At 39.3% G+C, this 15,385-nt stretch overlaps 1 pseudogene; it reads left to right on the top strand.

Moving 5' to 3' along the window:
* The window catches only part of LOC116885188, an 89,955-nt pseudogene that overhangs the window by 40,471 nt on the left and 34,099 nt on the right, over positions 1–15,385 (top strand).

The raw sequence follows: 15,385 nt of genomic DNA, 5'->3' as shown, positions 1-15,385 counted from the left end.
GATTGATGATATGTTGAAGAGGCCAGCCCACTGTGGAGAGTGCCATCCCTGGTCAAGTTGTCCTGACTTCATAAGAATGAAAGCTGAGTGAGCCATGGAAGCAAGTCAAGGAGCACATTCCTCCAGTCTCTGCTTTATTTCCTACCTCCAGGCTCCTGCCTTGATTTCTTGTTTTGGCTTTCCACAGTCTTCAGGACTGTAAGCTGTAAGCTTTTCTCAAAGCAACAGACAGGAAACCAAGACAGGTTAATTCTGAAAATGAATACATGGGCTAACTTTTCTTAGACAAACTGACAATTACCTGACTTTCATTCGTTTACTAAGTATTTTGTGGATGATTCAGAACTGTCTGTTCGACTGACATTTTCAGAAATGTTACACAATTAGATACATATGCTGCCATTTGTCCTATGTTTTTTATACCTGTTTTAAATTTGCCTTATGCTTCAAAGATTTACATAATAAGAGACGTTCACTAACTCTTGGGTTATATGTCTTCACTCTGGTACTAACTTAATCATAAGGTAATGCATAATCTATCCTTAGCTGCACCCTTTTCTGAAGAACATGCAGTTTACTAATCCTGCTGGAGAACAAGTGAATTTGAATGAGAAAATGAAGCTGAATGCAGAGTATGATATTCTCAACTACTGGAACTTTCCAGAAGGTCTTCAACTTAAGGTGAAAGTTGGACAATTCTCCCCTTATGGTCCACTTGGTCAACAATTATCTTTATCTGAGGACACAATAGAATGGCCCACCGAAATTACAGAGGTGAGTTGGGTATAATGGTGACACTTTGAACTACATGTAGTAAAACTCATCTTGCTTGCACTACCCCTAACCCAAGAAGCTATCTGCAATAGACACACTCTCATAAAGAACAAAGTAGTTTCTTCCAGTGGAGGCTCACTCAGGGCAGGCCCTAAAACAGGAAACTCAGTGCTACTTAGATAGGTTTTTTAAAAATTAATTTTTATACATATTTCTTTGTTTGGGCACTTATTGTCCTATTGTGCTTTTGCTAGTGTGTGTGTGTGTGTGTGTGTGTGTGTGTGTGTGTGTGTGTGTGTGTGTGTGTGTGTGTGTGTGTGTGTGTGTGTGTGTGTGTGTGTGTGTGTGTATGTGTGTGTGTGTGTGTGTGTGCAAGACTGAACCCCCAGTGAACGTGATTGTTGGTGGGCGGTAATGAGGGGAGGATGGGGAAGGGAACACCCATATAGAGGAGGAGGGGGAGGGGTTAGGGGGATGTTTGCCTGGAAACCGGGAAAGGCAATGACAATCGAAATGTAAATAAGAAATACTCAAGTTAATAAAGATAAAAAAGAAAACAAAAAGGAAGGGAAAGTGTCTAGGTGTTGGCAAGGTTAGTTCTTGTTTCAGTTCAGGAGGTTGCACTTTGAACTCTTGTGTTATTCCGGACAAACTGTAACGCATGGCCACCATGCATTTGCATACCCATCATTAAAGGGATACAGCGCAAGAAAAGAAAGAAAATGCACTGCACACAAGGATGAAGCTCAGTATGCAGTGTTACTACAGCCTGCTAATCTTAACAGCTGCCCTCACTAGGCATAGTAAATACATTTAATTATGTCCTGGGAGGAAACTTAAATATGAAGAATACTGTACTTGGCTATAATTTACCGATTATCATACAGCTTCCTTATTACCTACAGATATTCTTTGATTCCTATAAGTGAAATTCCTTGTTTCTCACTTTAAGTTATTGAGGACAGACACTAAATGTAAATGTTGTCTTGAAAGTATAAAACCGTCACAACTCACTGTACTAACAAGGCCCCCAGAACAGGACTCAGGTTATGATATAGGGTAAAATGAGCTGTCAGTCACTTGGTGGAATTCTGGAAAAATGGGTTGTACTGCAGAAGTTTGGAGTTTATATGGAGCATAAACTTATATACAGAAGAAAAGAACAAGGTGCATAGTCCTGGGCACACAATAGACAGTTTGATACAACACCACAGATTGCCCTCAGGGTCCAGGGAAGTTGGCACTAGAAAACACATGACTAAAATGTAATTAATACATTCTATTCCATTCTTCTCAGTGTTGCCCAAGGTAAGCCCTATGTGGAAAGATATAGCAAAAAGCCATCCTTGTCTAGCCTTTTACTTGACATTTTCCAAAACATACAACCACATTCAAATATCCCAGTGTGCATGTGTGACAGACAAGACAAGAGATGTGTAGCAGTAGCAGAAATCAGGCATAGGCTCAAAAAAATTAATTTGTATACATATTTCTTTGGGCACTTATTGTTGTACTGGTCTTTTGCGCACACGTGTGTGTGTGTGTGGGTGTGTGTGTGTTGGGTATTTGTTTTCTGGTTTGTTTTCTTGTTTTTTAAACAGAAAGAAAAGGGATGGAGTTTAGTGAGTGGTGAGTTGGTGGAGATCTGAGTGGTATTAGAAAATGAAAGATTCATGATCAAAACTTTGCAGGAAAAGATTTAACATACTTTTTTATATTGCCTATTTTTCTTGATGTTTTCTTTTGTATGTCAGTTTTTGCAATTTTATATACTGATATTTTAAGTTTTGTCTATAGTTTTTAAATATTATTGAGATGTTAAAATGATATAAATATATAAAATGTTAAATGATGTGTTTTATATAATTTAAGCTATACAATTTCACAAAAATTAAAAATAAAATTACCTTGAAACAGAAAAATATATACTGGATTTTTGCTTCCTAACTACTTACTACTCACATATTAAAAATGCATATTTCAGGTTATTTGTGTTTTTTTATTTATTCAGAAAATGTTTTCCATACATTATATTCTGATCATGCTTTTCCGCTGCAGTGAATCCTTGAGGATCCTATCCAACATACTGCTCATCCAAGTACTTAACTTTACTTTCCATCTCTCTTCCAAAAAAAAAAAAAGAAGAAGAAGAAGATAGGAAGTATACATGAAATAAAATAAAAAGGAACCCACAAAAATGGAAACCAAAGTGTTTAGGCAAAAGACCAATAAGTTAAAAAAAATACACAAGAAAAGCAATATGAGAAAAAAACCCACAAAACTACCCACCATTGAGTTCCTTTCCTGCTGGACAATTAAAGCTCAGCCTTGCCTGAACTGCGACTAATATATCTAATGAGACTCTATCAAAGGAAACTACTTTTTCCTTCACAAGCAGGTATCAATTACAGATAGCTTCTTGGTTAGGGGTAGGATACTGTATCTGCTTCTCCTTCTCAGTGCTGGGACACTGACTGGCTTGAACCTAATCCGATCCTGTGCATGCTGCCACAGACACTGTGAATTCATATGTGTATCATTATGGTGTCTCTGGAAGGCACTGTTTCCTAAAGTCGTCTGCTCTCTTCCGATCTTAGAATCTTTTGACCTTCCCTTCTGTTGTTGTAAAATATAAAAAAATATAAAAAGTAGGGTTGCCTTTTACCTCGCTTGGTATAGCACCTCAGTGCCCCCAAGATATCTGCGGGATATCTTGCCAGAAGCACACATTCCAATTCCGTGGCGGCCCAGACTAGCCGCCCCACACTCCATTACACTTAAATCTACACATAAAACACCACACAACACAATAACCTTTGGCCCAATTGATAAGATATGATTGCCCACCTAAACATACAAAACCCAGTACCACCCATCCCTTAGGAACATTAATAACAACCTGTAAATACACAGAGCAGAATCTTAAAATCACCTGCCATGGCTTCTCTCTCTCTCCCTCCTGTCTCTTCCTCATTTCCGTTCCAGTCTCCTCCTCTTCCTTCAAACTTCTCTCCCGCTCATCCTTCCTTCTCCTCCAATGACAGGCCTCCTTCTATCCTGTACCTGCCCCTCACTTGTATTTTATAAATTCAGTGGGGAAAAGGTTCTAGTGAAGTCACCTGAGTCCTGAGTATGCAACTAGTCAGCTGTCCTTGGGGCAGTGGAATTAGCATCAAAATACAGAAAACTCCAGGGCAAACCACAACACCCTTCATCATAGATGGTATAGGAGTTCAATGGATAAATCCCATCTAGGATTAAGTACTCTAAAGTCTCTCACTGTCTGCACATTGTCCAGTTGTATGTCTCTGTTCCCATCTCCTGCAAGAAGAAGCTTTGTTCATAAGTGCTGAGTAAACTACTGATCTAAGTGTGCAGGATGTCACTAGGAGTCATTTTATTGCTATGTTCCTTTAATAGAACAATGTTACTTAGTTTCACCTTGGTCAGTGACCTATCCAGTCTCAGGTACTTGGATAAACTGGAAGTAACAGGAATGGCTTGTTTCATGAAGTAAGCCGTATCAGAGAGTGGTTAGTTATTCCCTGAATGTTTGTGCCACTATTGCAATAGCATAACTTTTAGGCAAGTTACAACTGTGTCAGGGTTGATACCAGGGCAGATGGTTATATTCCTCCTGTGGTAGCATGCAGAGTACCTTCCAGTACCATGAAAACTAGTTGGTAGGGGAGAATACCCGAGGTAGACACCATCTCAACTCACATGTGTTTAATGATATATCTAAGTCTTGTATGCAGCAATAAATAGAGTTTTACCATTGGTTTGTGGAGAGCAACCAGCAAACTCGAAATAGCTTGAGATTTCTGGCCAATCACTCACTAGGTATAACTCATTCCTGACAACAAAGGTTTCACTTGGTGACATTAGAAGCTGTAGTTGAGGCATAGACACTATTATTTGGTGACTCCATTTATATGTCTTTCATGAGTGTATATATTTGAGAAAGCTTCTATAATAGCCAGTTTCCTTGTGATCCTTAGTATAAGTTGTCCTGCATCATATTCCTTTCCTAACCCCTTTTCCATTCCTATTATCATTTAATTCTACCATCCCACTCATTTCCATCACTCCATAACAGCATATTCTATTTCCCTTCCTTGGGAGATCTTCATCACCCTCCTAGTCACTTTCCACTTATTTAGTTTCTGTGGCTATATACAGGGTAGCATGCATATTGAAAGCCAGGAAACCTGTAATAATATGAAGAGACCAAACCTACAAGTAATAAGAGTAGAGGAAGGAAAAGAATCCACGCTCAAAGGCCCATAAAATGTTTTCAACAAAATTATAAAAGAAAAATTTGCTAACCTAAAGGAAGAGATGTCTACAAAACTACAAAATGTACCTTATACACTATGTTCTTATGCAGAAAGCCAAAAGGGAATGCCCTTAGAACATAATAATCAAAACACTAAGCATACAGAACAAAGAAATAATATTGGAATCTAGAGAGAAAAAAGATCTAGTAACACAAAAGGCACCAATATTAGAATTTCACTGACTTCTCAGAGGAGATTCTAAATACCTGAAGGTCACAGAAAGATGTGTTGCAGACTCTAAGAGATCACAGCTCAGACTACAATACCCACCAAACTTTCAATCACCATAAATGGAGAAAATAAGACATTCCCTGATAAAGTCAAATTTAAACTATCTACATCCACAAACCCAGCCCTTAAATAGGTGCTAAAAAAAATACAAACAAAAGAGGGTAACTCCATACAAGGAAACATAGAAAGTAAATAATTTTGCACCAACAAAACCAAGAGTACAGAAGAGCACACAGCACTCATGTGCACATGCACATGCACACACAAACACACACGCACACACACACACATACACACACCACCACCACAACAACAACAACAACAAAAACAACAACAACAAATGACAGGAATTAACAGTCATTGGTCACTGAGGTCTCTCAATATTAATACAAATTTTTATAAAACGGAGAATGTACTCAAAAACAGGATTTCCCCTTCTATTGCATACAAGACACAAAATTTAGCATCAAGGACAGACATTACCTGATGATAAAGGGTTGAAAAAGATATTTAGAGTAAATGAACCTGAAAATCAACATGGTGTGGCCATTTTGATATCTAAACAAAGAGACTTCAAACCAAAATTAAACAAAAGAGAAGGGGATAGTCATCAAAGGAAAAAAATCCACAAAAATGGAATGTCAATTCTTTTTTGTTTGTTTGTTTTTTGTTTTTTGTTTTATTTACATTTCTTTTTTTTTCTTTATTAATCTGAGTATTTCTTATTTATATTTCGATAGTTATTCCCTTTCCCGGTTTCTGGACCAACATACCCCTAGCCCCTCCCCCTCCCCTTCTATATGGCTGTTCCCCTCCTCATCCTTCCCCCATTACCGCCCCACCGCCAACAATCACGTTCACTGGGGGTTCAGTCTTAGCAGGACCAACGGCTTCCCCTTCCACTGGTGCTCTTACTAGGATATTCATTGCTACCTATGAGGTCAGAGTCCAGGGTCAGTCCATGTATAGTCTTCAGGTAGTGGCTTAGTCCCTGGAAGCTCTGGTTGCTTGGCATTGTTGTTCATATGGGGTCTCGAGCCCCTTCAAGCTCTTCCAGTTCTTTCTCTGATTCCTTCAACGGGGGTCCTATTCTCAGTTCAGTGGTTTGCTGCTGGCATTCGCCTCTGTATTTGCTGTATTCTGGCTGTGTCTCTCAGGAGAGATCTACACCGGCTCCTATCTGCCTGCACTTCTTTGCTTCATCCATCTTGTCTAATTGGGTGGCTGTATATGTATGGGCCACATGTGGGGCAGACTCTGAATGGGTGTTCCTTCAGTCTCTGTTTTAATGTTTGCCTCTCTCTTCCCTGCCAAGGGTATTCTTGTTCCCCTTTTAAAGAAGGGTGAAGCATTCACATTTTGATCATCTGTCTTGAGTTTCATTTGTTCTAGGCATCTAGGGTAATTCAAGCATTTGGGCTAATAGCCACTTATCAATGAGTGCATACCATGTATGTCTTTCTGTGATTGGGTTAGCTCACTCAGGATGATATTTTCCAGTTCCAACCATTTGCCTACGAATTTCATAAAGTCGTTGTTTTTGATAGCTGAGTAATATTCCATTGTGTAGATGTACCACATTTTCTGTATCCATTCCTCTGTTGAAGGGCATCTGGGTTCTTTCCAGCTTCTGGCTATTATAAATAAGGCTGCGATGAACATAGTGGAGCACGTGTCTTTTTTATATGTTGGGGCATCTTTTGGGTATATGCCCGAGAGGTATAGCTGGGTCCTCAAGTAGTTCAATATCCAATTTTCTGAGGAACCTCCAGACTGATTTCCAGAATGGTTGTACCAGTCTGCAATCCCACCAACAATGGAGGAATGTTCCTCTTTCTCCACATCCTCGCCAGCACTTGCTGTCACCTGAGTTTTTGATCTTAGCCATCCTCACTGGTGTGAGGTAAAATCTCAGGGTTATTTTGATTTGCATTTCCCTTATGAATAAAGATGTTGAACATTTCTTGAAGTGTTTCTTAGCCATTCCGCATTCCTCAGCTGTGAATTCTTTGTTTAGCTCTGAACCCCATTTTTAATAGGATTATTTGTCTCCCTGCAGTCTAAGTTCTTGAGTTCTTTGTATATTTTGGATATAAGGCCTCTATCAGTTGTATGATTGGTAAACATCTTTTCCCAATCTGTTGGTTGTCCCTTTGTCCTACCAACAGTGTCCTTTGCCTTACAGAAGCCTTGCAGTTTTCTGAGATCCCATTTTTCGATTCTTGATCTTAGAGCATAAGCCATTGGTGTTTTGTTCAGGAAATTTTCTCCAGTGTCCATGTGTTCGAGTCACTTCCCCACTTTTTCTTCGATAACTTTTAGTGTATCTGGTTTGATGTGGAGGTCCTTGATCCACTTGGACTTAAACTTTGTACAGGGTGATAAGCATGGATTGATCTGCATTCTTCTACATGTTGACCTCCAGTTGAACCAGCAACATTTGCTGAAAATGCTATCTTTTTTCCATTGGATGGTTTTGGCTCCTTTGTCAAAAATCAGGTACCCATAGGTGTGTGGGATCATTTCTGGGTCTTCAATTCTATTCCATTGGTCTATCTGTCTGTCTCTGTACCAATACCATGCAGTTTTTATCACTATTGCTTTGTAATACTACTTGAGTTCAGAGACACTGATTCCCCCAGAAGTCCTTTTATTGTTGAGGATAGTTTTAGCTATCCTGGGTTTTTTGTTATTCCAGATGAATTTGCAAATTGTTCTGTCTAACTCTTTGAAGAGTTGGATTGGTATTTTGATGGGCATTGCATTGAATCTGTAGATCGCTTTTGGTAAAATGGCCATTTTTACTATATTAATCCTGCCAATCCATGAGCATGGGAGTTCTTTCCATCTTCTGAGGTCTTCTTCAATTACTTTCTTCAGAAGCTTGAACTTATTGTACAGATCTTTTACTTGCTTGGATAAAGTCACACCGAGGTATTTTATATTATTTGGGACTATTATGAAGGGTGCCGTTTCCCTAATTTCTTTCTCAGCTTGTTTCTCTTTTGTGTAGAGGAAGGCTACTGATTTATTTGAGTTAATTTTATACCCAGCCACTGTGCTGAACTTGTTTATCAGCTTTAGTAGTTCTCTGGTGGAACTTTCGAGATCACTTAAATATACTATCATATCATCTGCAAATAGTGATATTTTTGACTTCTTCTTTTCCAATCTGTATCCCCTTGATCTCCTTTTGTTGTCTGATTTCTCTGGCTAGAACTTCAAGAACTATATTAAATAAGTAGGGAGAGAGTGGGCAGCCTTGTCTAGTCCCTGATTTTAGTGGGATTGCTTCAAGTTTCTCTCCATTTAGTTTAATGTTAGCCACTGGTTTGCTGTATATGGCTTTTACTATGTTTTGGTGTGGGCCTTAAATTCCTATTCTTTCCAGGACTTTTATCATGAAGGGGTGTTGAATTTTGTCAAATGCTTTCTCAGCATCTAATGAAATGATCATGTGGTTTTGTTCTTTCAGTTTGTTTATATAATGGATCACTTTGATGGTTTTCCGTATATTAAACCATCCCTGCATGCCTGGGATGAAGCCTACTTGATCATGGTGGATGATTGTTTTGATGTGCTCTTGGATTCGGTTTGCCAGAATTTTATTGAGTATTTTTGCGTCGATATTCATATGGGAAATTGGTCTGAAGTTCTCTTTCTTTGTTGGGTCTTTGTGTGGTTTAGGTATAAGAGTAATTGTGGCTTCATAGAAGGAATTCAGTAGTGCTCCATCTGTTTCAATTTTGTGGAATAGTTTGGATAGTATTGGTATGAGGACTTCTATGAAGGTCTGATAGAATTCTGCACTAAACCCATCTGGAACTGGGCTCTTTTCAGTTGGGAGCCCTTTAATGGCTGCTTCTATTTTGATAGGAGTTATGGAGTTGTTTAAATGGTTTATCTGTTCCTGATTTAGCTTCAGTACCTGGTATCTGTCTAGGAAATTGTCTATTTCCTGCAGATTTTCAAGTTTTGTTGAATATAGGCTTTTGTAGTAGGATCTTATGTTTTTTTTTAATTTCCTCTGATTCTGTAGTTATGTCTCCCTTTTCATTTCTGATTTTGTTATTTTGGACACACTCTCTGTGTCCTCTCATTAGTCTGGCTAAGGGTTTATCTATCTTGTTAATTTTCTCAAAGAACCAACTTTTGGTTCTGTTGATCCTTTCTATGGTTCTTTTTGTTTCTACTTGGTTGATTTCAGCTCTGAGTTTGATTATTTCCTGCCTTCTATTCCTCCTGGGTGTATTTGCTTCTTTTTGTTCTAGAGCTTTTAGGTGTGCTGTCAAGCTGCTGACATATGCTCTCTCCTGTTTCTTTCTGCATGCACTCAGAGCTATGAGATTTCCTCTTAGCACAGCTTTCATTGTGTCCCATAAGTTTGGGTATGTTATACCTTCATTTTCACTAAATTGTATAAAATCTTTATTTCTTTCTTTATTTCTTACTTGACCATGTTATCATTGAGTAGAGCATTGTTCAACTTCCATGTATATGTGGGCGTTCTCCCCTTATTGTTATTGAAGACCAGCTTTAGCCCTTGGTGGTCTGATAGGACACATGGGATTATTTCTATCTTTCTGTATCTGTTAAGTCCTGTTTTATGACCAATTATATGGTCAATTTTGGAGAAAGTACCATGAGGTGGTGAGAAGAATGTATATCCTTTTGCTTTAGGATAGAATGTTCTATAAATATATGTTAAGTCCATTTGGTTCATGACTTCTCTTAGTCTGTCTACGTCTCTGTTTAATTTCTCTTTCCATGACCTGTCCATTGATGGGAGTGGGGTGTTGAAATCTCCTACTATTATTGTGTGAGGTGCAATATGTGTTTTGAGCTTTAGTAAGGTTTCTTTTACGTATGTAGGTGCCCTTCTATTTGGAGCATAGATATTTAGGATTGAGAGTTCATCCTGGTGGATTTTTCCTTTGATGAATATGAAGTGTCCTTCCTTATCTTTTTTGATGACTTTTGGTTGAAAATCGATTTTATTCGATATTAGAATGGCTATTCCAGCTTTCTTCTTCAGACCATTTGCTTGGAAAGTTTTTTTCCAGCCTTTCACTCTGAGGTGGTGTCTGTCTTTGTCTCTGGGATGTGTTTCCTGTTGGCAGCAGAATGCAGTATTCTCATTGTGTGTCCAGTGTGTTAATCTATGTCTTTTTATTGGGGAGTTGAGACCATTGATGTTGAGAGATATTAAGGAATAGTGATTATTGCTTCCTGTTATATTCATATTTGGATGTGAGGTTATGTTTGTGTGCTTTTCTTCTTTGTTTTGTTTCCAAGACGATTAGTTTCTTGCTTTTTCTAGGGTATAGCTTGTCTCCTTATGTTGGGCTTTACCATTTACTATCCTTTGTAGCACTGGATTTGTATAAAGATATTGTGTAAATTTGATTTTGTCATGGAATATCTTGGTTTCTCCATCTATGTTAGTTGAGAGTTTTGCAGGATACAGTAACCTGGGCTGGCATTTGTGTTCTCTTAGGGTCTGTATGACATCTGTCCAGGATCTTCTGGCTTTCATAGTCTCTGGTGAGAAGTCCGGTGTGATTCTGATAGGTCTGCCTTTATATGTTACTTGACCTTTTTCCCTTACTTCTTTTAATATTCTTTCTGTATTTTGTGCATTTGGTGTTTTGACTATTATGTGACAGGAGGAATTTCTTTTATGGTCCAATCTATTTGGAGTTCTGTAGATTTCTTTTATGTTTATGGGAATCTCTTTCTTTAGGTTAGGGAAGATTTTTTTCTCTGATTTTGTTGAAGATATTTACTGGTCCTTTGATCTGGGAGTCTTCACTCTCTTCTATACCTATTATCCTTAGGTTTGACCTTCTCATTGAGTCCTGGATTTCCTGTGTGTTTTGGACCAGTAGCTTTTTCCGTTTTACATTATCTTTGACCGTTGTGTCCATTATTTCTATGGAATCTTCTGCTCCTGAGATTCTCTCTTCTATCTCTTGTATTCTGTTGGTGATGCTTGTATCTATGGCTCCTTGTCTCTTCCTTTGGTTTTCTATATCGAGGGCTGTTTCCCTGTGTTCTTTCTATTTCCATTTTTAATTCCTTCAACTGTTTGATTGTGTTTTCCTGGAATTCTTTCAGGGATTTTTGTGATTCCTCTTTATAGGCTTTTACTTGTTTATGTTTTCCTGCGGTTCTCTAAGGGAGTTCTTCATGTCTTTCTTGAAGTCCTCCAGCCTCATGATCAAATATGATTTTAAATCTAGATCTTGCTTTTCTGATGTGTTTGGATATTCAGTGTTTGCTTTGGTGGGAGAATTGGGCTCCGATAATGCCATGTAGTCTTGGTTTCTGTTGCTTGGTTTCATGCGCTTACCTCTCGCCATCAGATTATCTCTGGTGTTCTTCTATTTCTGACAGTGGCTAGACTTGTCCTACAGGCCTGTGTGACAGGAGTGCTGTAGACCTCTTTTCCTGTTTTCTTTCAGCCAGTTATGGGAACAGAGTGTTCTGCTTTCAGGCATGTAGTTTTTCCTGTCTACTGGTCTTCAGCTCTTCCTGTGGGACTGTGTCCTGAGTTCACCAGGCAAGTCACTTGGAGCAGAAAAGTTGGTCTTACCTGTGGTCCCGTGGCTCAAGTTTGCTCATGGGGTGTTGCTTTTGAGCTCTCCGTGAGGGCAGCAACCCAGAGGGCCTGCGCTGCCTTTTCCAGGAGCCACTGTGCACCAGGGTCCCAGATGGCGTTAGGTGTTTTCCTCTGGAGTCAGAAAGGTGGGCAGAGTGTAGTCTCTTCTGGCTTCCCAGGCATGTCTGCCTCTCTGAAGGTTTAGCTTTCTCTCCCATGGGATTTGGGTGCAGAGAACTGTTGATCCGGTCCCTTCAGGTCCCGGCGGTGTCTGGAGCGCAAGGGACCTGCAGCTCCAGTGCCCCTATCTTCCGGTTCCCGGAGGCCGTAATGGAATGTCAATTCTTAACAACTATGTTTCAAACACAAGGGCACCAACATTTCCAAAGTGGGAGAATTCAGTGTCTCACTTTCACCAATGAACAGGTCATCTACTCGAAAACTACACATAGAAATACTAAAGCTAAATTATGTTACAAACCAAGTGAACCTAACAGATATCTGTAGAGCATTCCACCCAAACCAAAAAGAATATATCTTCTTTTCAAGACCTCATGACACTTTTTCCAAAAAGACATTCTCAGACTTATAGCAAGTCTCAATAAATGGTAAAAATGGAAATAAACTCTTATATCTTACATCCTATCTACCTAAATATCAACAATAACAGAAAAAAAAGAGAACTTACAAACTCACAGAAACTGAAAACTCTCCACTGAATGAAGCAATACGTCAAAAAGAAAGAAATTAAGGAATTTCTAGATTGCAATGAAAATGAATACACAACATACCCAAACTTACAATGTTGGGGTTTGAATTAAGCTCATAGGAAGACATAATAAATTTGTGGGCACAGGCATGGGAACAGCTAACACTGATATTTCTCAAGAAGGAAGTGTGGAATGCCAACAAATGTAAAAAGAAACACAGAAATACCTTTGGCCTTCACAAATTTCTGGAAAATAGTTAGGTTTAATGATATTCCCATACCTCAAATGTTTTTCAGAAGGAAAAAACATTGTTGTGATTTATGTAACCTTGAATATGCTAGCCTATGAATAAATCGGGCTTCCTTTAGTAAATGTAAATCTGTTGCTTTATTATGATGGAAAATTTAACAGTAAAAAATGAGACTGTTGGTGCAGTTTACACTCTTGTGCTCTCTAGCTTAGAATCCACTGTATTTTCCATTTCAATTCTTTAGCATGCGCACAAGAAAGAATTTGAATCACGTTTCATGTTAAACTTTTTGGAGTATATCTGATCCAATATGTCACTTGTCTTCACTGGTCTTTGCTGGTCTTCACTGGTCTTCACTGATCTTTACTGGTCTTTGCTGGTCTTCACTGATCTTCATTTCATAGAGAGGAATACGACAAAGAACTTCACATGGTATTTGATTCTTGCCTTATATGCTAGTTTGGTGGAGCCTTGCAGTTTCTGCTGGATTGAGCTACTGCTACTGATTCACGTTTGTTGTTTATTATTGGACTGGACTGCTGGTATCCTAACATGAAAGAATGAAATCACCTCTGCAGTTGATTCTCTTCCATCTGCTTAACCATATGACTTGTTGGCACATGTACTCTGACAACTGTCACCTGATGCCTGCTTTGACTCTGTCTCTCTTGGTTCTTACACCCTCGTACCAGAAAAGTCATGCCAATGCATCAGACAGCTCTTCTCACCTTGCTAAACACCCATCAAGTGAAGAGGAATGTCTGTGCATACCCAGCAGTAGGAAGCCAACAAAAAATACTCAGTGGCATCTTTGAAAGTTCATTGTCTCTTAATGTTCTGTCAGGACATTTTTTTTTTCATTTTTTTGTTATGAACTTGAGTATTTCTTATTCACATTTCAAATGTTACTCCCTTTCCCGGTTTCCAGGCCAACATCCCCCTAACCTCTCCTCCTCCCCTTCTATATGGGTATTCCCCCCCCCGTTACCACCCTCCCCCCAACAATCACGTTCACTGGGGGTTCAGTCTTAGCAGGACCAAGGGCTTCCCCTTCCACTGGTGCTCTTATTGGCTGTTCATTGCTACCTATGAGGTTGGAGCCCACGGTCAGTCGATGTATAGTCTTTGGGTAGTGGCTTAGTCCCTGGAAACTCTAGGTGATTAGCATTGTTGTTCATATGGGGTCTCGAGCTCTTCCAGTCCTTTCTCTGATTCCTTCAACAGGGGTCCCATTCTCAGTTCAACGGTTTGCTGCTGGCATTCGCTTATGTATTTGATGTATTCTGAGTATGTCTCTCAGGAGAGATCTACATCCGGTTCCTGTCAGCCTGCAATTATTTGCTTCATCCATCTTGTCTAATTGGGTGGCTGTATATGTATGGGCCACATGTGGGGCAGGCTCTGAATGGGTGTTCCTTCTGCCTCTGTTTTAATCTTTGCCTCCCTATTCCCTGCCAATGGTATTCTTGTTCCCCTTTTAAAGAAGGAGTGAAGCATTCGCATTTTCATCATCCATCTTGAGTTTAATGTGTTCTCTGCATCTAGGGTAATTCAAGCATTTGGGCTAATAGCCACTTATCAATGAGTGCATATAATGTGTGTTTTTCTGTGATTGGGTTACCTTACTCAGGATGATATTTTCCAGTCCCTTCCATTTGCCTATGAATTTCATAAAGTCATTGTTTTTAATAGCTGAGAAATATTCCACTGTGTAGATGTACCACATTTTCTGGATCCATTCCTCTGTGGAAGGGCATGTAGGTTCTTTCCAGCTTCTGCTATTATAAATAAGGCTGCGATGAACATAGTGGAGCACGTGTCTTTGTTATATGTTGGGGCATCTTTTGGGTATATGCCCAAGAGAGGTATAGCTGGGTCCTCAGGCAGTTCAATATCCAATTTTCTGAGGAACCTCCAGACTGATTTCCAGAATGGTTGTACCAGTCTGCAATCCCACCAACAATGGAGGAATGTTCCTCTTTCTCCACATCCTCGCCAGCATTTGCTGTCACCTGAGTTTTTGATCTTAGCCATTCTCACTGGTGTGAGGTAAAATCTCAGGGTTATTTTGATTTGCATTTCCCTTATGAATAAAGATGTTGAACATTTCTTGAAGTGTTTCTTAGCCATTCCGCATTCCTCAGCTGTGAATTCTTTGTTTAGCTCTGACCCCATTTTTAATAGGATTATTTGTCTCCCTGCAGTCTAAGTTCTTGAGTTCTTTGTATATTTTGGATAGAAGCCCTCTATCAGTTGTATGATTGGTAAACATCTTTTCCCAATCTGTTGGTTGTCCCTTTGTCCTACCAACAGTGTCCTTTGCCTTACAGAAGCCTTGCAGTTTTCTGAGATCCCATTTTTCGATTCTTGATCTTAGAGCATAAGCCATTGGTGTTTTGTTCAGGAAATTTTCTCCAGTGTCCATGTGTTCGAGTCACTTCCCCACTTTTTCTTCGATAACTTTTAGTGTATCTGGTTT

This window comes from Rattus rattus, chromosome 16, assembly GCF_011064425.1.
Source record: "Rattus rattus isolate New Zealand chromosome 16, Rrattus_CSIRO_v1, whole genome shotgun sequence".
NCBI lineage: Eukaryota > Metazoa > Chordata > Mammalia > Rodentia > Muridae > Rattus > Rattus rattus.
This window is presented reverse-complemented; position numbering and strand designations above follow the sequence as displayed.